At 38.9% G+C, this 24,255-nt stretch overlaps 1 long non-coding RNA gene across 5 annotated transcripts in view; it reads left to right on the top strand.

Annotated features, from left to right (window-relative positions):
- Nucleotides 1–24,255, top strand: part of LOC147139941 (uncharacterized) — a 396,230-nt gene that overhangs the window by 196,261 nt on the left and 175,714 nt on the right. For all 5 annotated transcript variants that reach the window (XR_015088785.1, XR_015088783.1, XR_015088784.1 and 2 more), the window contains one exon: nt 10,759–10,856. This is a non-coding gene — a long non-coding RNA (uncharacterized LOC147139941). The remainder of the gene's footprint in view (nt 1–10,758; nt 10,857–24,255) is intronic.

Here is a 24,255-nt window from a genome sequence, read left to right as displayed (position 1 = left end):
CCTTAAGTGTGCATGTGTGTGTGTGTGTGTGGGTGGGGGTATATGAATCACTGTGTTTTGTGTGGTGGTGACACTTTTAGAGCTTAGCCAGAGGAGGAGGTACAGGGGAGGAAAACAAGGATGGAGAGCGAGAGGAGACACGCATCTCTCCATCCTTCCTTCCTTCCTCCTCGCCTATCCCCACTTGCCCACTCTTTGGCTTGCATCCCGGCAGAGGAAATGTGGCTGAAGGACATAGAGAGGTTACACTGGATTGGCGGGTCACAGGGGGTGCGTGCTTGCGCGTGTGTGCATATACAGTTTGTGTGAGACTTAATTATGGTTAAACTTCAATTTAAATTGGTATTTTCCTCCCTATATGTGAGGGACCGCATAGTACAAATGACTTTTTCCCCTTTCATGCTTTATATTCAAACTGGATTTTTGCTCCCTTTTTCAGTATACAGAATGCGGGGTTGAAGAGGCAAAATTGTCAGCTTCCTTGTATCAGATGTTGGGTAGTGGCTGTGTGAAAGGCTGTCCCCTAATACTGGATGGGACAGGGGTGTGATATTTAACACCCAGTTTGCCCTGTTGTGTTAAAAGCAATTGGCGTAATCCTTCTAATTATTCTTCTTTCAATTACATTCTTTCTCATTACATGGGATGCAGGATCGCGTTGTGGGGAAAAAAATCCCGCCTCGTTTAGGTTCTGCTTGAAAGGGACAAGCTGATGAATGTCTGCAACTCTTCAAGAGTCCGCATTTGACCCTCACACATTTATTTCCCATGAGGCCTCTGTGAGCTTTTCAGTTCAATTTTAACAGGATTTCGAGTCCTTCCAGTCAGATGGACCAGTCCACCATGACAAATATTAACAGACGAGTCATCATTTTTTTTTTTTTTTGGTTTGTTTTTAGCGTGGCTAAAAGTTTTGAGGGATAATACATTGATATTTTTTTTTTTTACCTCAATGAGTACAAAAATATACACAATAATATTGTATTTGAACAAGCTACACTGGAAAAGTATGGGCCCCAGAATAGTTCATTTCATTTTTGTCTGAATCGCTACTAAATGTATTCATTTATTCTTTCATGCCTGGGTCGCATCTCTACACTATTGCACCATGTCACAAACACGCAGATCAATTTTAAAGATCCATTATTCATGTTGTAGCCAAGATATTGCAGCGTTCAACAGGTCACATCAGACTGACGTAAGATTGATGTTTGGCACTTTTCAAATCAGAGAGGTGTGTCCGTGTGTACGTGTGTCACCGCATACATGACAAAATTAAATCATGTTGTGTCCTGTCTTGTCTTGGTATGTCTATTATGGGATGACGACATCTGTTGCCCCTTGTCCCGTTGGAATAAAAACATCTTCTAGACCAGACTTTCTCAAGCTTTGTGATTTACAAGTGGGATATTTTCCCAAGGACGACCTCATAATTCTAACGATTAACAATAACTACCATATAGTAGGGATTAAAAAATGTATATGAAATTTATTCTGAAAAAGACACCTTTCACAAAGGTATCCTGACCTGTAAGTGCACCACATTAAACATTTTTCGAGTTACGAAATGTCAAATCACTCCCCGATGCACTTTCAACCATTTATTAAACCAGACAAACACACAAAGACAAAATGAACACACTTGTGAGAATTTATTGGCCTAAATGAAGCTAGGGAGTTGATTGTTTTTTTATATTCTATAGTTTGTTTTATGTACATATGCACTTCTTTTTTTCAGTGATGTCAATCATATAATGAATATATTGCAGATTTAATTGTGAACCTCCAAGCTGTAGCTTGTGGATCCCCCGGGGTCCTCAATTTGAGAAGCACTGCTAGTATACACAACCGCAACAAGTTTTTGTGTTAATTGATTTAGTGTTATGCAGTGACATTAGCAGGCTAGCATGTGTGTGTGAGACAGAGACGCAGGGTGTTAATTACTTGTCCGTCTCGCTAATAGACTGGAAGCATTAATGCAATCAGCCACAAAAGCAATTAATTCAACATCTGCTCTGATCAAATTTGCCTGCGCCATGTTTTGATGATGTTTCCGCAGACACACGCACACGTGCGCACACACAATGACTTCCGTAATCCAGCGAGAAAAATGTGTCCCCCTCGCCGTATCAATTACTACCAGGACCTTTTCAATTTTGGCCCTCAGCCAGGCACAAAGTTTGTAATCTGGACAACCCGGTGAATTCCTGGTGGACCGGGCTGTTCGTTTTAATTTTCACATTAATGCGATGTCTGTAATCACTCTAAAAACAGTTGGGTTAAAAATAACGCAATTTTGGGTCGAAAATGGACTGATCCACAACTTGGGTTAATTTGTCCCAACTTTCTTGGTTGTTTTTGCAGAAAACAACCCAAAAAATGGGTAGTCGGTACAACGCAAGAAAGTGGGTCAAATTGACCCAATTTGTCTATCGGTCCATTTTTGACCCAAAGTTGTGTTATTTTTAACCCAACTGTTTTTAGTGTGGAAACACCATTTACGTAAAAATAGGAAAAATGAAAAAAATGGACATAAGTGTTTTTCACCGGACAGTGATACATAACATTGACTGCACTACCAAGTCGCAATAATTTAATACCAGAAGTCGCAATAATTGAATACAAGACTACAAACAACACCACTATAACTATATTCCATCGTCTTTACAAAATAATACATGAAAGAGGCATAACACCGTCACAAGTGTTACTTGCAATGGCAACAAAGTTTGCTGGGAAGCTTACTCTGATTCTCTAACACAATACCTGTTGCTCATCTCAACCCAAATCTGAACCTGAGTGTAGCTATTCAGCTACAATTTATTGTTTGAATAATCAATGCAGTAGGCAAGGAAACACAGTTGTCAGTCACATATTGCAATACTTTTGCTCACATGAAAAATTCTAACAAAAGGTACATCGCGCATGCCGGCTGCCTCCTGACACGTCAAGTGCTGTCAAACGTCTCTGAATAAGGTGAATGCTGATCACCGAAATTGCACAAGGTCTAAAGAAAGAAGTTCAAAAATTTGACTTACTGAGAAGACATGATATACGTTTTTGAGACAAATAACATACTGTAACGAATTGGGTTATCTGTGTTGTGGTGACATTTGTGTTTTGCTAAGTTGTGTTGTTTCCGGGGTTTCTGAATGCATCATAATGCGTTGGATGGGAGGGCTGTGCAAGTAAGAGAGGAGTGAGCGGACAGCGAGAAGGACGAGAGATCCGTGTGTACTTATGACGCAACAGCTGTAGTTGGCATCGGCTACGGCTCCCAGTAGCCGTGTTGGAATAATAAAAAGAGTGTTAAATAAGCTACATCAGACGTCGGGTCTTTGGAAGACGTTACAATACACTTCAATCGGACACTTATCATTTATTTTCCTAAGCCACGCAGAGCTGCAACATAAGGATGAAAGATCCGCATGAGGCTCCGGAGCGTGCTGGTTGTCGACCCCTGATCTAGCATCTCTAACAAGGTTTGGCCATGTGCAGTATGTGGTCACCTAGAAGTAATCACGGTGTAGATGTTTTCAAAAGATGAAGAAGGTTGCTCTCATTATTTGAATGCAATAATATCCATCAGAGTCTTCCATCCCGCCAAGTTTTTTGAGTTCGTTCCACACACATACAAACACACACACACACACAGAAATGTGCACAGGTTGTTTGATGACTCAACCTCCAACATCTCGGTTTCAATTCCGCAGCGATGCAGATAAACATCGGAGACAGACGGGAGATCGGTGGGGTTTGAGCGAAACCAATTTAGGGGCGATGTCAAGCGTCAGCAGTCAGCGCCAACCTGCTAATTACAGCCGTGATGGCAGCGACAGAAGCAGAACCAATGGCAAACCTGTACAGAGATACAAGCGGCACAGGATACATAGGTAGCTAAACCCCGTAGAAAATTCCATGATTTAGTCTTTGATGAGTATGGGTTCTACAAGCGGGTAAAAAATGACTGGTGTCTTCATTGTCGCCAATTTAGCAACTTTTTTCTCTATATTTTATGACTTTTCCTGATTATTAAAAAAACAAAACAAAACAAAAAAACACCAATAACAAAGCCAATAGTGGTTCTTCTGTGAGCAAAATTCTTCTTTTCTGCCCAGTGCACGGAATAGCAAGATTTGTCCTGATAATCATTTGGGGGTCTCAACTCAGAATGACTAACATGAGCTAGCGGTCGATTAATTGATGATCCATTGATATTTTTTCAGCATAGTACAACGGTCCCCAACATTTTTTGTGTGCCATGGGCAAGTTTCATGTAAATACATATTTCGATGGACCAGCATAGAAACAAATGCAAAGAAATGATGAAAAAGTATGACTTACTATTATGCCAGTCGATTAATCGGTTCAACCACTAACAAACACAGCAACTTATTGAAACAACACATTTACCGTTCTTTATAAAAAACATATACTAAAGATAATTTAAGTTAGTACTTTGATAAATGTTCCATAAAAGTATTGTAATGTGATATTTCCTTGTTCCTTATGATAACCATCATTTTGCACAATAGATATAAACACAACTAAAAAGCATCCACTATTTCCATTGTGCTATTGGTTTTCCAGGAGTAGACCTACTTTACTTTACTTGTGGTGCCGCCAATGACTATGTGACAACGTTAACAGATTCACTTGTCAAACGGAAATGTACGACACAGGATAGACAACATTCTCCCGGCGCAATGCGACATGTTAACAACTCACAAGAGCTGCAATGCCGGGATGCGCGATAAAGCCACACTCGCATGCATTAACTCTGTACATCAAGTGGAAATCTTTGCCAGGGGCCACAAACAGCATGAATCTGATTAACATTCGGCATCCCCAATACAACCCAGCGCTGTCGCTTTCTTCAGCATTATTTGTTTACCCCAGTCGTGTTGATGCCAGAATGAGTGGAAAGGATCACAAGGAGGTACAGTTACGAGACATCGCTGTGTGCTGTAAACAGACAAGAGAGAAGCCACAATCCCCCCGTGGACCCTCAGGGGAGAATCTGACTCCTGGAATCCATCTCCAAGGCCACAAAGGGCCGGTTACAGCTCACTTGTAATTACTGTGTTAAATGATTTGACTGCTGTCACACCGTCCGTGGATTTCGTGGCCGGTCGCCTGTTTCGTGTCTTCTCGTATGGACTTTTCCGGGAGTGGGAGCTCGCCGGCTTCTCGGCTGTAAACGTCTTTGCCGATCGATAACTCGTTTGGGCCGACTTATGGTCCAAAGCTAGTGGGAATATTGTTTTAGAGTTGTTGTTTAGCCAGGGAGGTGAGGTCTGCATTCCACTTCTGTCTGATTGTCGACATGAATGAGATGTCTTAAACCGGATCAAAGTGGTCTTAAATTGGTCTTAAATTTGATAGAAGTGTGGCCAAACCACTTTTAAAATGCATCACTGGCGTGGTATTAAATTACTCTTAAACAGAAACACGAATCAGATCATTATGATTTTAGATCAAATCAGTGATCCTTAATCAATATTAAATTTGATCAAAGTGGTCTTAATTCTGTAACTAATTTGATCAAAGTGGTCCTAGATTGGCCAAAAATGTAATTGAAGTGGTCTTAAATCAGTCTGATATCGCGGTATTCTTAAATTAGTCTTAAATTTGATAAAAGTGGCCTTATATTTTTCTTACATTGGATCAAAGTTGTCTCAAATCATTCTTTGTGAGTTTTCTCTGGGTACTCCAGTTTCCTCCCAAATTCCCAAAATATGCATGGTAGCTTGATGGAACTCTCTAAATTGTCCCGAGGTGTGATTGTGAATGGTGTTTGTCGATGGCTGCCCTGCGATCGGCTGGCAACCCGTTCAGGGTGTACCCCGCCCACCGCCTGGAGATGGCTGGTATAGGCTCCAAATGGTCATATATCGGTCTTATATTTGAATTCCTTAGACAGATTCCCCTACCTGATCACTATAATCTACCTGGCAACCTTGATTCTTCTTGCACAAAAGGCAAATTTTAGGTGACCAGATGTCCCCGACTTCCCCAGCCACCTGAGTTTTCAAGAGCTAAAAACTAGAGTCTGATGACCAGTCACACTTTATCGACATTCAGTCCCTTGCTTCATTCCTTCACGGTTGTCTGTCAGAAAAAAAACGAGCATGGGTTGCCGTGCCGACAGAATGCTGACTAGGCAAAAAATAAACAGACAGGAAGATATCTGTGAAATGCGGATGACATAATTGCATACATAAACGACGGCCTGAATTTCAATTCTCAATGGTTTTCTGGCAAAAACAAAAGTTCATAACGTGAACGACCGCTCCTAAGTTTTTTTTTTTTTTTCAACACACGCACACTTGCAGCAACAATCCATCAACATGATCAAGCAGCAAACAGATGAGAAGTGGCCCCTCGTACATCAACCTCTCTGAGCTTGTTAAAGGCAAAAATGCGCACACACCTACACGACACTCAGGGGTGTCTTGTTCTTGAAATGACAATCTTGGCAACTTGTATGGACACGCCGTCAGGCATGACACAATAAGCTGCTTCATTTTAATGGCAGCAGTACTAACTAACTATAGGAAGCAATACAATACAATATAATTTTATTCATACAGCGTATTTCGTAACAGCTAGAGCTGTAACAAAGCACTTTACAAACAATACAATAAATAAAAAACAAAAGGCTGTGATACACGTATTAATAAATATAGATAGCAATGCTAATCAAGTATGGTGCTAACTAACTATAGGAGTGTTGGTGGTTACCACAGAATCAGATGGTATCGTAGTTGGCAAATACAGTTGACTGTTCAAGTAACAGCCAGCCGGTATTCCGATTTTTCATTCATTATGAATGCTAGTGTTGTGATTCATTATCGACTGTACTGTACATACAGATTTGGTAAGAACAAGGAGGAAAAAAGTGGTTTTACAGCACACTAAAGAATCCTTAAGTTCGTCAAAAGCTTTGGATAACAAAAATTAAGTGGAAACCTACTGTATTGACCGTGTTTGCTTTCAACATTTCAGATCTGGTAAGACGCTAAACTTGTTTTGCAGTATAGATATCATATTGTTCCTATTAAATCTTTACATTTTCGCAGTAGCTAATAACTTGAATCCCATCTTTAAGTACTTGATGCCTGTGTTACTTTTGCTGGTCTTTTATATTTTTCCAATTTTCCTCTTACATTATGCCTACCATCATACACAAATTACAAATGGGATTTGGATCTGAACAAACCTTTAACAAAATATGCAAAAATATGTCACATATGTATCAACATACTTCATCATCTGAGCATTTTCTAGTCAACAATTGAATGACTAACACTTACTTATATATGTCAAGACACTTGTAGGCTTTCATGAAATCTTTGGTGATTTTAGCACGACAGTGCTAACTAAAGTTAGATGAAAAGATAAAGTTATCCTGTACTAATATAAATAACTTACATAACTCCTAACCACTTACTAACTTTAGGCAACAGTGCTAACTATAGGTAGCAATGCCAAATACTATAAGCAGCTGTGTTAATTACATATTTTGGCAAATTAATCATAGTCACCAGTGCTAATAAACTGTTGGCGGCACTGCTAATTTACTTCAGTGTTAACTAGTTATAGGTATCAGTCGTGACTATAGTTAGCAGTAGCTACTATGACGAGGATTGCAAGGTAGTTCCTTATTGAATATGGAAACAGCATAAAAAGGCACCCAGCTCATCTCCTGCTGCTTCAAAATAAGTATAATGTAATTTTTTACATGACATAAAGATGAATTTGCGCTTTCTATTGCAACTTCTCCCCCTACATCACTCCCCCCAAATCTGATCAGCAATTCAAATGAGCCGAGGGTCTTAATGGCTCCTTTTAGCGATGCATGAGCGGGATCAACTGAGGGGAGTCGAGCACTGGATTAATACACGCACGCACGTATGGGCACGCCCGCACACAACAAAGTCACTTAATAAAGAGCGGTGCACGATCCAATAAATCCAGACTGCACCAGCAGAAGATTGTGTGCATGTGGAGAGTCAGAGCCATCATACACCTGCAAGTCGGAAGCATGGAAAATCCAAATAATAATATTAAAAATAATAATAATAATATAATTTAACCAAGACATTTTGCATATTCTAAAACAATTTTAACTGACCTTACATATTTAACATTTTTATTATTTAGACTCTGTAAGGTGTCACAAAGAAGTCGGCGAACATAAACAAAATAAAAAATTATAGTTAATACATTTATAAAGCCATTTCAAAAATGGCAAAATTATGTCACTACATCAATTAAAATAATGCATTTGAAAATTAAGAGTAATACAATTGTAATTATATTTCTTTGTTTTGCTTCACCGATTTTTTTTTTCCAAACATTTTTAATCGTTCGCAAAAGAAAGTGAGCTATTAATGATGCAGGATGCAAAACATTCAAACAACACTGGAGAATCTGTGATGTGTGCGTTTGAGTCTGAGTCATCCACATCTGGAAGTCGGAAGCATGGAGAATCCATTTCAGGCTTGGTGGAATGGCGCACAAACAAACATTCCCGTTCTATGAACTCTATGTTCTGCTTGTTGTAAAGATAATTAGCTGTAAGTGTTTCAACGTGGCCACTTTGTAGCACTTTGTGTGCACCTGTGGCGCCTGCCACTAATGAAACGATGCTCTTTATTCAATTATTTTTCTGTGTGTGCGTGTCTGGATTTACCTGGAGAGGCTCAGGCATATCGAGGAAGCATTTAAGGATGATTCGAGGATGGGTCATCTGAGCATTTTGTAAACACTGAGAGATTACGTAAAAGAGCTTACCAGGCCTTCCAAGTCACAAATAAACAATACATATGATTATTTCAATTAATTATACTGATTTTATTCCCCAACTTTTACTGAAAACAGATGCTCACTATTAGAGCTGCTGTGTATATATTTTTTGTTCAGCAATATATTTGTCTATTTAAGCGAAAAATTTACACTGCACCAAAGTCTTTGTAATTATCTAAATCATTTTTTTATTAAAATGTATATTTGTTGTTACTTATTTTATAGTTCCCTTACATTTTTATTATCATTATATTTATTGCTGCTATTATTTTTTTTAAGATATATTCTAGCAGACCTTTTTGTCTTTTAGTTTTTTCTTTATTTTACACTCTGTACAATACCAAAAATGCATTGATAAGTAAAAGAAAGTGTAATGTATAATTTTTAAATAAATACAATCAATAATGTATGAATTATATACATTAAATATATGAATAAATTATATATATATCAATCCACCAATAAATTATACATTTTTGTTGAATGTACATATATTAAAACATTTGATTGTATATACATTTCACACATAATTTTTTTTTTTAATGAAAATTATTAACATATTTTGAACTTTGTATGATGCCACACAAATGAACTTGAACACGGGCCTTCAAAAAGTGTCTTCCAGATGGAAAAAAAATACGGAGCAGAAATTGGAACAGAGTGGTTCCCATTTAAAGCGCTTTGAAACCAGACATGTCTTGCTCCTCCAAATAGCCGCCCGCCCCGCCCCCCACCCACCAAAATAACCCTACAAATACACAACTGACTTTGTTTGTTCCTATTCCAACTGTAACCATGAAAGCAAAAGAGGAAGATGAGGGTGGGTGAAAGAAGCGAGGAAAAATACAAGAAAAAAATTGCGACTCGGCAATGCGTCGTGCGGTCGCTTTGAGGCCGTAAGAAAGGAGTGCGGCTTGGGGAAACGTCTGGAAGCAATTGAGGGCCTCACACACACACACACACACGAACAGTGACACACACACACTTGTAGTTAAAAAAAAAAAAAAAAGTCCAATGCAGCTGGTCATCCAGGAGCCTAGTCTTTCTGCCCAGCTGCTGTAATGAGAGCCTGTAAATCTATTTGTGGTACAAGGCCCGGGTCACGTTTCAGGCGCCTACTCTTATGGGCTTCACCTCAGAAAAACACACTTATTTCTTTTATTTTATGACTTAAACTCCTCAAACTATGTGTCACTGGACATTTTTTGCCTCCCTCCGAGGAATGCGTGACCATAAAAATGCCACAGTAAGGTGTCCCCTCGGGTCGGTAAAACTATCGAAGCAAATATGATGTTAATTGTATCGCAGCAGGCAGGAGACGCCGTAATTAAAGCGTATAGGTTACACTTTTATTTCGAATGTTTGCCTAATTTTCGTACTTCGAAGGCCAAACGACCCCCCCCACCCCATCCACACCACCACACACCTCTATAGGAAATTAAAAAAAAGGAAATAATCCTTTGCAGCCTCGAACTGATTTTGCTTGAATGTTTTAACACTCCTGTTCAGTTTTTTTCAAAAATACAAGCGGCAGTACAATACAGACAGACACATACATGAAGACAATAAGAATATTATTATTTTTTGCAGAGGATAGAACATATATGCATGTGGGTATTGTTATACTCTCCGTCTAAATGTGTTGCTTTACAGGTTGTGTTCAAATATAAGTTGCATAAACACCACGACTACCAATGCTATACGTTAGCTCGTCTATGGAGTTTTGTTAGCATTCATCTAGCAGAGACCTCTAAGGCATAGTTGTGTGGTTGTTTACGAGAAAATATGTTGAAAATTCAACTAAATCTTGATTTAGAAGATATGCCTTTTCACTTTTATTTTTCGCATTTAACATAAAAATGTTTTTATTTAAAAAAAAAAAAAAAAATCTTAGCCCACTCTAGCACTCAGTTGCTCAATTTTAATCAACGGATCATATTTTTTCAGCTTTCGCCAGCCACATAGAATGACGCGGAGGGCCAGATCAGCCTCGCGGGCCTCGAGTTTGACACCTGTGTGCTGCACTAAGAAAAACACTGGCAAGGGTGAGCTTCCAACTTCCCTTTTTGTTCTTTAAAAAAACGAACACTTTTGTCATCATGTCATCGTCAAACCTCAGTCGTCGGGATGCCAGCGTTCCAGCGCAAATGCCTCGGCTTCCATTTGGATGGCCTGACGGCCAACAGTTGGAAGCAATTACTAACAAGCCTAAAGCATCTTCACTTACGTGTGTGTGTGAGGCTGAGACATCAGGACATAACGCTGTCAGCATGTGGAATTAATTAGAGTGACGATACGTTCAAGAAGCAAAAGAGGACAAAGGGTGTAGGGTGAAAAAGGAATTGTGGGTAGAGAAACAAGGGTGCGATCTTAATAACAACCAGAATTGACCTGAGCTGTTTTGAGGAAACGGCACAAGTGTGACGATTGTTGGAAGTTGGGTTGAATGATTGTTTAACAAAAATGAAAGCCAGAGAGTTGTCTGGTGTGAAGATGAGACGAGATGGAAGTTCAGTCGGGGACATTGCGTGATTTACTTTCTGATGTGTTTTCGTCCTCACTGACTTAACTTTTGACTTACTTTCTCACATATTTACCTGCCGTTTATTTACTTCCTTTCTTACTTATTTTCCAGCTCCGTATCTTGTTTACTCGACTTTCTCACTCACTTTCCTTCCTTATGCCATACTTAAATTAAATCCTCTCTTTCCTATATTCTTACTTCCTATGATCGTTATACCATGTTTAACTTACGGTACTTTTCTTCCTCACTTTCCTTAGTTACTTTTCAAGCTCTTGCCTACCTTTTAACTTACATTCTGCCTTACTCAGTTTCATTCTTACCAAAGTAAGCAGTCTTATCGTCTAACTTCCGCCCTTCCTCACTTATTTTTTATTTAGATACTTTTTGTATTACTTACCTCCTTAATGTATTTTTATTTGGATAGCCTTCTTACTTTCATTTCATTTCATGTTTATTTGAATAGGGACAGATGCCACAACATAGTTGAATGAAAATCACCAATGCACAGCATCACAGCATTTGTAGCTAATGCTAATTTCCAATGCCCGTCCCTAAAAGGGCTTTTAAGCAAACAATCATATAGTTAAACTTATAGTTTCATAGTTACTTGGATTGGTAATTAGTTACTTTTCATTACTTTCTTTCATTTTTACTGGCTTTCTTGTTTTCTTACGTTCTTCCTTGTCTTGCCTACTTTGTTTTTTTTATGTTCTTCTTTCCTGCTTGTTTACTTAACTTTCTTACTTTGCCTAATTACTTTCTTCTTACTTGGCTATTGTACTAACGCTCCTTCTTACTTAGTTGATTCGGGTACTTTGTTTACCTTTGAGTTCCATTCATATATTCATCCTTATTGTCCTAATTACTTCCATTCTTCTTAGTTACTTGCTTACTTTCTTGTGTGGCTTCTTACTGTCTCACCTCCTTTTTCTTAGATACTTGCTCTATGATTTGACTTAGTTCCTTGCTCTCATGCTTTCTACAAGTATCCTACCTCAATAGTTTTTAACTTCTTCTTTCTTTTCTTTTCTTGCAGTATATATACACATCAAATTTAGACACCCCCCGCCCCCCAAACCTCCTGTACAGCTTTGTGTTTTTCCGATAGAAAGTATGTACTAAGCAGTTGCTTTCACAACTTCTGACATGTCTGTGCACTAATAAAAGTATAGTAAACACAAAGAACTAAATAGATAAATGCTGGTATAAATCTTCATAAATTCATAACTCTATTTTATTGTCAAACACAAAACAAAAACAACAAATGTTGAGCAAATTAAAGATTGCCTTTTGAGTGATGGGCCTCCCAAAGCTCTACAGCTCTGCCAAGGGCTGTTGGTACAAACACATACAAAGAGGACTGCATGCACATGCACACACACCCCCCCACCCCCACACACACACCCACACACACACGTGCATGCACACGCACTCACATGCACAAACGCACACACACTTATTGGGAGGGCCTGGAGCGTTTCCTCCCGCTGCCAGGATGCAGCAGTCATGGCCGCAAGCGAGAGTTAAAAATGGGATGGAAAAAAAAAACTTCAGGAGTGAACAAAAGGCGTCTTCGCATTCCGTCTAATTCCAGACGACTTCACTCACAAAAAAAGAGTGAGATTAGGGTGTTTAAGTATGTCACGGTGTCTCATTGAGGCGTTATGTGATGTGATGATAAACACACCCAGGCTGCGTGTGTGGTGCAGTTAAGTTACACCAGGCTCAAAACTCCCATCATCATCTAGAGCAGTGTTTCCCAACCTTTATTGAGCCAAGGCACATATTTTACGACGGGAAAATCTCCCACCACACAACCAAACCAGAACGCCTGTGTACTTTCTTACTCTGTTTCTTCCTTTGTGCCTTTTTAAAATTAATTTCACACCTGTCATTCTCACTGAAATTCTCAAAAACTTCCATTTCCCTTACTTTGCTTACTTAGTTCTTTTCTTTTTCCTTCCTTCCTTTTTTCTTTCATTTTTTCTTCCTTTCTTTACTCTTTCTTTCTGATATGCCTACTTACTTCCTCATGTTCTTGTTTTCTTTATTACTTTCTTCCATAGTTATTTACAGATGTCCAGTTTAAGTTCAAGTTTCGAAAAGTTGGAAAAAGACGTGTATCTGCAGATTTATACACGCAAAATGCAATGTTTTATTTGATCATTTCAACTAGAGCAAAGAAATGCGGGAATGGTGAAAAGAAAAAGAAGGACATAATGATTGTTTTATTATTTTCTGCACACTGGCAGCTTGTGCTTGATTCAATTAAAGTGTGGAGCAGTTTATCTGAGCACAGACGCACGCACAAATGTCTGAGGTCAAAACCAAGCAGAGCATTGATGCTCCGGGGGGAACACTACACAACAACTTATGTGATTTTGTGATGAGAGGGCCAATTGACAAATATTGTTGTGTTTGTGCCAACTTGGAAGATGGATGAGAGCACCATGTGCTCTGGGTGGTTAAAAGGAGGCCGCATTGGGACAAACAAGCAATGCTTTCACTCAATTGCTCTACATAAAACGTTCCGATGCACAGGAGCTCTCAAAACTCACTAAGTAGTAATGCCCCTTGGAAAGTAAGAATACATTAGCCGGACACCAGTTTCACTAATAGACGTGAAATTGCGACATTCAGAAAAAGTCTCAAGGGCCCATGACCGGAATTAAACGGGAGGTCAGACATTTTGGTTTAAAATTTTGGGGTCGATTTGGCCATTCAAGAGAAGCTGAAAAGTTAGCCCACCACAACAATTTAACCATTAAATTGGGTGGACGTGTATCATAATAAGACTCATAAAAAAGTCTCCAGGACACATACCCCAAATTGAACAGGTAGAACATTTTGGTATGAAGCTGTCATTTATAGACCAGTTTGTCCCATTCTATGATAACACATGATTCTAACAGAGTGCTCAAAAAAGTCTCATGATCCCATGCCTGAAATAAAGCGGACATATTTGGGTCAATTTGTTCAAATGTAGACATTTGACAAATCAGCCCTCAATGGCGGCTCTATCACTTATCACAAAATTGGTTGGACACTTTAGCATTGCATAATTGCATGAAAAAGTATCAAGGGCCCTTGCCTGAAATTGAAAAGGAGGTTAGACATTTTGATTTGAAGCAGAAAATTTTGCACACATTTCAGGGCTCGTACTTACGTGCAAAAGTTTGAAAAATTGGCCCGCTGCCACCAGTTTCTAGGGTCAACTTTTCAATCATACCCGGATGCAGGAATAACTCTCAAGTACCCATTCCTGAACATTTGGAACTTTTGGATTTATATGCTGAATAATCCATGAGGTTTGTGTTGTGATGTACAATTCTGTGCTTCAATTTGTTTGTCCTTGGTGAGGATCTGCACTGCACTGAGCGCAAATTAGTGTTACACTGTTATCAGTAATAGGTAATGTCCTGTAGCCAGTGTACAACCAGAGAGCTGTCCAGGGGTGAAAAACAATCAACTGTCCATAATTAAACAGTAAAAGTAAGAACAAAAAAATTAAATGCTGATTTTGAAGTGTTGTCAAACAAGTTATCCGGCCTGAAGTTTATAATTAGTTCGCACTGCACTGAATACCAGTCAAGTGTTTCCATTTTTATTTCTACCACGAAGGTCTTGCAAGACTGAGTTTTGGGCATAAAAAGAATAAAAATCCACATAACATTTGACATTTAATTAATTTTCAATTGTGACTTTCATTACTTGAATTTGTTTTTAAAGCAAATGTTATAAATCATTCTTTTATCAAGAGCCTATTACTGTATCTGCTGCTGTGCTGTGGAAACAATTACACCTACAATCTGCGAGGAGTTTGTTTTTGACACTTTGTTAAAATGTAACATGAATTGAAGCGCAGTGAAAACGTGCTGAAGAGAAATGGCCAGCGTTCTGCTTTGATGCTCCTGGTGAGGACTTTATTGATTTACAGTTTTTTTTCTATTTTTTTCTTTTTCAATCTTTTCCAAAGAACCCCCTCATTTGCTTGTGTTGCCATTAAAGAGTGAGATCCATAAGGAAAATGTTTTAGGATGACTGTAGTTATTATGACAGGAATTTCATTGAACTGAATTAAACATTTAGAACTGGAATCAATTAACTTAGCAACACTTCCAAGGCAAAGGCCTCTTGGTGAGGAATTGCTGTTCTTCCAAGTCTCGACTCAGATCCAATACAAGAGTATCCAAAATTCTGCCTTTACAGTGATGAATGTGGACTCTGACTCTGTTAAATATACTGCTAGGCGGTGTTGGGTTGAGTTTAATCCGAGTAAATGTCATTTCCGACCAAGGGAGTTGTGATTAAAATAAGAAGCGTAAGAAAGAACCTTCTAGTATGGACTGTAACATGAAAAATAAACTTGAGATGGTAGTCGGCAATCCAGAAGCGTCTAAATTGCATTATTATGCACACTGTCAGCAGACAGCTTCCTGGTTTGTGGATGTACTGAAAGATGAGGAGATTGTACCCTTTTAGAATATTTGGCTTATTTTATTGCAAGAAAAATAACTAATCAAGAAAGTAACTAGGAAAGTGAGTAAAAATCAGGAAGTTTCAAATCCAATTGCAAAAATAGACACGTCACTCCCCTCAGAAATGCCTCTCTGTCCCCTGCACATTTTAAACATACAAGAAACCACCACTGCTCTCTGGTCATTTTCCATCAAATTTCCTAACATGCTCATATGAGCCCAAACAACACATCCACACGCATCCAATCAATCAATTTGAACTGGCACGCATAATCTGATATGAGCACCTGGACCACTTGTTGTTACACTTTGTCCAAGTGGTTGAGGCTTTCAGCTCTGGACAACCTTTTGCTTCTCGTTATCATGGAGACAAATTATGATGGCTGCTATAAGGCAATAAAAAGCTCACATTTAAGCATCTTTTAAAAGGTGTGCATTAACCGCGGTGAGATCAGGATCAGCCCACTTTTTTACGACACCGTCTAAAAGCTCTTTTTATGTTGTCTGGACTTAATTGGGAAAAGACCAAGCTTTCAGTTAAATCGAAGCATCTATAAAGGCGACATCGCGATGAGGATGTTTTTAGAATTTTAATGTGGCTTTTTATACCACTGTAACGATGTACTGTACCCATCTGCCTTCCTTATTATTGTCACCATGACGACGGAATTAAAGCCAATATGAGGCTAAAGGCATGATTTGTCGCCTAGTTATGTGACAGGAGAAGGTAGAATTAATCCTCCCATATGTTGCCAACACAATGTATAAAAATAGTTGTAAACAGCTGCAAGTTGCAATCAATGGACCCTCGCATCGTCTTTTTCATGGCCAATCCTCAAAATTATCACCAAAAAGCTTCAAAATTTAGCGTCGCCCATCTGTCTCTGGTACCTGCTTCTGACGAACGGCATCTATGTGGGAGTGTCAAAAACTTTCAGAATCAGATAGATGAACACAAACTGTGCAATAACACATGTAGACAGAAAATGTAACATGTGAAATAGGAAAACGACTGATATTACTGCAGTTTACTCAGTCACTTACAGTAATTGTCATAGTCTTCATTTGTGTCTGCTTATTTTATTATATTGCACACCAGAATGAGCCCCAAGGGCCTAATCAGGAGGCACAAACTGTTTAGTTCTTTACATTCTAGTCAATTATGTTTTTACTATTTGTTTTTCTAAAGTATAAAGCTATTTTACTTATTAAAAAAAACATCACATTTTTGTTTTTGTTTTTTTTTGGGGGGGGGGACTGGAGCAGTTTAATAGCATTTCCATTTGTTTCAATGGGTAAAGATGTGAGTGCTTGAGTTATGAGTGTGATCAAAACAGAATTAAACTCATTTCTCAAGGCACCAATGAACGACGAAACTGAGTAACAAGCTTTGTCATGTAACAAATTAAACTTGTAAGTTATGGTACTTCTGTATTTCATTAGAAAAATGGACGAAAAACTGAATAAATACATTTTAATTCACACATTTATGAACAAACAGCTTTGTTAATGCAACAAATAATACGCGACGCTTGACAGTTAATGCTTTGGTGGGCAAACATACTTTACCACTTGTGGTCATAAAACAATAGGCATTAGGGTACTTCCAAGTGTCAGAAAAGTAATTGACTACTACTGACTTGAACTGAAATGAAGACAAAAATATATTGTGCTTTGGCAGATATACCCCAAAAGGTTTATTTTTTCCCCATTTCCTTCCAAACAACTCATTCTGTTATTCAGTGAAAATAATCTGACTGTTGTACGTCGGTAGCGCAACACTTAGACTGTAGCGGATCCTACCTGAGGTGAATAAAAACAAAAAAGAAATCCTAGCGGGCTTGAACGGAGGAGCCTAAGTATGACATCATCATCGCCGAGCGTGCGCATGATCCAGATGTGGGAGCGAGTACGTGCACAAGGGGTGAAAGGTCACATCTGGTGTGAATCCTGTGAAGGGTTTTACGAGGTGTCTCGGGGCTCGCTGTGCAGGTGTCATTTGGCGATGGTGCCGTCTGTAAACCACACGTGTGTGCGCACGGACACACATACGCAGCCAAACAAAGAATAGCTCGCTAAGCAGTGCTAAAACCTCCAGATTAAGATAGGAAGGTAGCAAGGAGACACTGACATGCAAACAATCCCCCAAGAAAAGATGCAGCTGCCGCTTCTTTCCACTCAGATTACCTTCAATTCTATTTTACCCCCCTCCCCTTCACACACACACACACACACACGCACGCGCACACACACATCCCAACACAATAACAATTACATTCCGTCCAGTGATAAAGTAGTAATTTCACGGCCTGTTGCCTAAACTGTGGCATTCCTGCGAGCTTAGCGCGGAATGGCGTATCTTCTCGTTTATCCCCGACGGCCTCCCGAATGGTCGCCACCGACAGGGCAAGGAGAAGTGAAATACTGTAAATGGACACGCAAACGACAATGGTGGAAAATGACTAGATTAACATACAAGTTAGCCATTCGGGCGCCGAATGGTAGCTGTGATTTAAATGCACTATAATGCCGTTTTACTTTCAAGTTTAAAAATACGTTTACATTTAAATTTGACTTTGATTGAAATGCATTTACTTAAATACATTTCACTTGAACGACATTTTACTGTGTGTGCTTGTGTATATATACTGTACTGTATGTATGTGTGTTTGTATTTACAGTACTAAGTGTGTGTATGTTGTATGTGTGTGTATATGTATCGGCCGTATACAGTATATGTATGTTTGTGTATATAAATACAATATATGTATTTGTGTGTGTGTGCATATAATGTGTGTATGTTGCGTGTGTGTGCACATTTATATAGTGTGTGTGTATATATAGTATATATGTGTTCGTGTATACTATACCTGGTGTGTGTGTTCGCGTGTAGGCGCGTGTGTGTATGTGTGTGTAAATCTTTGAATGCATATGTAGGTGCGTGTGCATGTGTGTGTAGGTGTGCGTGCATGCGTAAGTGCACTGTATATTGTGGCTACTGTATATATGTGTGCTTGTGTATATACTTTGTGTGTGTGTAGTGTATGTATATGTGTATATATATATATATATATATATATACTGTTTTTGTAAAATATAGGTGGTGTGTGCGCACACACATAAATAATGCAGTCTGCATTCATCCCAAATCTGTTGCTCACTCCCTGCTGATCATTCTATTACAGACACACAACATACACACCTGCTCTCTCACACACACACACACACCCCCACACACACACACACCCGCATGCACACACACACACGGTGAAAATGTCCTTTAACGCATCAGGGGTCTTCCTCTGAATGTTGGACGACCCCTCGCTGAGGCCACTGATTGAAAATAACATTTCTCTTGCATTCACTCGCATGCACGCACACGCACGCACACACGGGTCAACATGCAGTACTTGTATGACATTTTGTTTGTGCAAAACTTGTGGATGTCACACATGACTTTTTCTCTGTGAAATTTGGCACAAAATGTTTTCTCAATTTGTTTTTCATATTGAACTCTTACACATAATCTGGAAACCTTAATATAAAACCCTAGCCTTGTTTTAGAAGCCAAACTTTTCAAAACCTTGTCACCCTAACTGACGCTTTAAACCTTACTTTAAAGCCCTAATATTGTAACCCATATTGAAGTCCTAATTTGAAACCCTAATTCTGTCTTGAACTCTAATTTAAAATCTAAATGAAGTCTTAATACCCTGATTGAAAACTCCAACCCAGGCTTCATTTGTAACAGTTGAAATACTTATATTTGCTCAAAACACAAGTTTAAAACCCAATTTGAAAACCCAACACTGGCCTGAAATGCTACTTTTAGGGCGGCATGGCTCAGAGGTAGAGTGGTCGTTTCCCAACCCGGAGGTTGTGGGTTCGATCCCCGGCCATGGTGACCGTGTCGAAGTATCCTTGAGCAAGATACTTAACCCCCAGTTGCTCCTGATGCTGCGTCATCAGTAGGTAGATGAGGTACAGTGTAAAGCGCTTTGAGTACCCAAGGTAGAAAAGCACTATATAAGTGACAGCCCATTTACCATTTACTTTGGAACCCTAACTTGGGCTTTAAACCCTACTTTGAACCCCTGAAACTAGCTTGATTGAAGCCCAAACCCAGACTATAAAACTTCATTTGTAACCATAGCTTGAAACCGTTATATTGTCAAACTCTATTTTGAAACCCAAACACTGGCTTGAAACCCTACTTTTGTTTGTTTGTTCCTGCGCAATAATTGTCACGTTATTCTATCAACTCTTCTTCTCCTGTTTCCTCGGTAGCAGTGACTTTTCACTCGCCGTCGCCCTCCAGAGGGCTGACTGCCGCTCTGTTTGTTCCGACCTTTCCCCAAACAGATGGCGAGACGGTAAGCGGCCGCTCGTCCCAAATGCAAAGACGAGGGTAAGGGGACGAGAGGGCAGGGACACGGGAACAATCCTAATCTATATCCGTTGCATAAAAAAAAACTTCAAAGCTAATGCTGTTCTTGTTTGGACCTTTTTTGCCTTCCATTTGTGTAACATCCATCAATTTTCTTTCTATCCATTTGCCCTCCATCCATCCATATCTCCATTCTATTTCAAACTGAGGAGTCGAATCCATTTTGTCATCGCCAATGATTTCATCCAACCAACTACCCATCCATCCATCCAACATTAAACATTCTATTCATCCATTTTATCATTCATCCATCAACTTTCTATTTATTCGACCTGTAGTATGTTCATCCACTCTTCTGTCTCCCTACTACTCAACCATCTATCATCCGCCTCTGCAACACCTTACAATCCATTGTTTGTATTTGTTCATCCACCCTATCAGTCATTCATCCCTGCATCCATCCACCCATCCATTCATCCACATGCCCTATAGCTTGTGAATTCCCAGCATGAAGACGTTTCAGACTGTAGCGCAGCCGTAACTTTTTCCGAGGTCTTGACGAGCATGCAGACAGGAAGTGGTCAGCGGCTTGAGGCCCTTTCGGGACCACACAGAGCATTCGTTTGAAACTTTGTTTTCCTTTTTTTTTTCCCCATCTTGATGTCTCTCTGAAGAGTATTGACTGATTGTAACTCATTCAAGACCGAACATGCTAATCGCTTGGAGTGCACGCCACTGCTTAATTATTGAATGCATTTTATGTGAATGAAGACGTGCACATACCTTTTGATTGTATTACACCATGTAGCATTAAATGCGTTAAGAGGCACACCGTGGTACTCTAAATACTAAAAAAAGTTACATTTGTTACACACGCAACTCGCAGCGCTTAACTCAAATGCACACAGAAGCAGCAGCGTTACATTTGCCATAAAATTATGAATTGAGCCAAAATCCTCTGCGAAAATATTCGACAACCACATTCCAATTGCTCTTCCAACTAAAGTGATATGTAGAATGTATTTAAAGAATATGATATGTGTGTATGTATATGTATCCATCAGTCTAAAATGTTATAAAATGGCTAATAGGAAAGTAGTAATTGTCATCTTCAATGATTGCGAAGCAGTGACACACACGCCAGCATTCCTGCCGTTGTGCAGTTTTTTCCAACATAAGTAAAACATAAAATGATATTAAAATATTTGAGATGATAGTTTTGATTACATTTAGGGTTTAAACTATTAATATACTTCTAGAACCATTTTTAGGGGGCATCCATTACTCGCAAATTTTCACGAATTGCTTTGGTCCCTAACCTCTGTGAATAGTATTGACTGTGGTTTGGATTAGTTGCCACTTTTGAATGTTGACAAACTTTCAAATGTCTGCCACAGTCACTTCAAATGACAACAGATGTGTTATTCCATGTTATTTTTACACGTGCAAATTTCAAAGCGAATGTGTGTGTGTTTCCTTCAGAGGGTACACAGGTCCAAACCCAACACTTAAGAGCTTTTAAACACTCGTCCGCGGATGCTACATGAACGAACACACACCCGTGTAAATACTGTATGGCTACACACACCACCGCACAAATGTGGTGGAACTCAAAGTGGAAAAAGTAGAAATGGACCACACACACAAGCCTCATTATAGTGCACATGTGGCGACACAGTTTAAAGGAAATATAAGATCGTTGTTCAACTTGTGAAATCCCCCAAACGTGTTACAGCTCAACCACAAAACTTGTAGTTCAAACCATCATTGCTTGTGACGTCACAGGAAACTTCAGCAAATCTCCTTGGACATAAGTTCGGTGCGCCATCTAACGGTTTAACTCTCCAAAAATGTGTTTTGCTTTTGCCTCAGAAGAGTACGAAGATGATGTTGGAAGAGGCGTGATAATAACCAAATAACAGAAAAGGGAACATGCCTTTTCATAGACAAAAATAAACAATAAAGTACAATATGAACAATACATTTGATCAATCGCATAGAAGTTATATATTGTTGCTCTCCTGCGAAAAACACGTATGTCTAATTTTGGATTTTTAAAAGAAAAATTCGCCTTAATACGATGTCTGTAACCGTAAAACACCAGTCACATAAAAATAAGAAAAATGAAAAAAATTGAAAAACTGTTTTTCACAGGATAGCGACAGTATACTTTTACCGACCATGAATATGCTTTTTATTCATTCTCATACAACCATGACAAAAATTTTAGAGACTGCCATGTTTCTTCAATTTCTTGTTTATTTTTATGCCTGGTAGCGCTAAAAGCGTACCTAAAAGGCACAATTTCTAGCAGTACAGTGCCATCGCTATTTATGTGAGAACTTGTGAAGTGATTGTGGTTATTAACAAGAAAACCTTATGAAAATATATCGATCGGATAATAAATTCTACTCTTATGAAGTGTTTTTGTTGTCGTTAATGTTTTGGTGCAAATAAATGTACCTTTAGTTGTATTCGGCATTTAAAATGACCAGAAAACTGAAGAAACCGGAGTGGTCTCAATTTTTTCCATGGATGTGTGTCATTGTTTAAATCTTACTAATATGCCTCTTTAGAATAAATAAGAGATCAAAATAACCGCACATTTTGTGTTATTTTGACATTTTATATTTTCTGCAAATAAATGTTCTAAATGACAATACTAGTGTTTGGAATTTAAGCTTTTAAGATATTATTTAGTGTATATGTTAATTTACCCTATGCTTCTCTTCTCATTATGAAAAAGGAAAACAGACAACAAACAATCAGTGGCAAAAGTGCATTTGAGTAGACAAAATCTGTGTATGATTATAAAATATTACAAGTATTTGCACTTATTTTATAAATATAATTATTCTAGAAATTAAATTGCTGCATGGTTGGCTGCTTTAACATAAAAAACTCACTAGAATATGCAGACAAGTGTATCCTGGCTATGTATTAAATATAACTGTATTATAGATATTATTATAATAAACTTCAGGTGAAAGTATCGTTCTGCAACTACTTTCATGTTCATATTCCGTCTTTGTCCGTCGCCTTGCAAGGACGTCAGTAGTCTTGCTTTTGTTTCAGTTTTAGTAGACCATATTTTGTGTCGCTTTACACTATTGTATGACAGTTAAAACATTTTCACAAGGTTTTGTAAAAAGGAATACAGTATATTCACTTTAAAGTATTTCCTATGGGAAAATTTCAAATGAAAACAACTTGGAAGACAACCAGCGTCATGGAACACAAATTATGTTTGACTTTTTTGCAGCTTCCACTCCGCTTATTTCACTTCCCCCACACTTCCCGTGGACACTTTGGCAGCCGCGTGTGGATAAAAGACTGAAATTGAAGCTTTTTGCGGCCTCGCTTTTTAAATACACCCGTCATCGCGGTCTGACGTTTCCCGAGAGAGACGGAAAATGCAAAGAAAGGAGAAGAAAATGAGGGGATGCGTAAAGGATGGCTTGAAATCCCAAGAGAAATCACAAGAGAAAGGAAAATGGCCAGGACAAAGAGTAGAAATTAGATAGGCTAAACTTTTTGTAGTTTTTCGCATTACAACATAATTAGACACTCTTCCTCGGATCCAGTAATCAGCAAATCATCAAACGGTAAAGTGAGACGAGAGTGGGAGACAGATGAGCCGCCATTGGATGCTCAAAGAGGCTCTGTCCGCGATGTAATGATCTCCATATGTGGCTACACGCACACACACATACACACACACCGGCCGGAATAGGTGAAAGAAAGACATGTGTTCCATTTTTCTTCCAGACATTCCAGCAGCTAAAGTGCTTCCTCGCTTACGTTTCCAGTGAAATATGTCAACTTCTACAGATTCCGACAGTGTGAAAGTAACACACTCGATATTTTTCCTGATCGCATGGAATATTCCTCGAGACACATTCCTTCAGAGGCTACGTGTTTACGACCGTCCCAGAGTGGAGGTTGTCCAACACATGACATTAATTAAGCAGGAGGTTACGTATAAATTACTGTTTAGTTACTTAGTTGACTTTGTTAGTTCATTATTGCGTCAGTTTAGCCTTGAAACTTTGCAG

This window comes from Filicampus tigris, chromosome 11 (assembly GCF_054856515.1).
Source record: "Filicampus tigris isolate MCC_2025a chromosome 11, RoL_Ftig_1.0, whole genome shotgun sequence".
NCBI lineage: Eukaryota > Metazoa > Chordata > Actinopteri > Syngnathiformes > Syngnathidae > Filicampus > Filicampus tigris.
The sequence above is the reverse complement of the archived record's forward strand: the minus strand, read 5'-3'. Positions and strand labels throughout refer to the sequence as shown.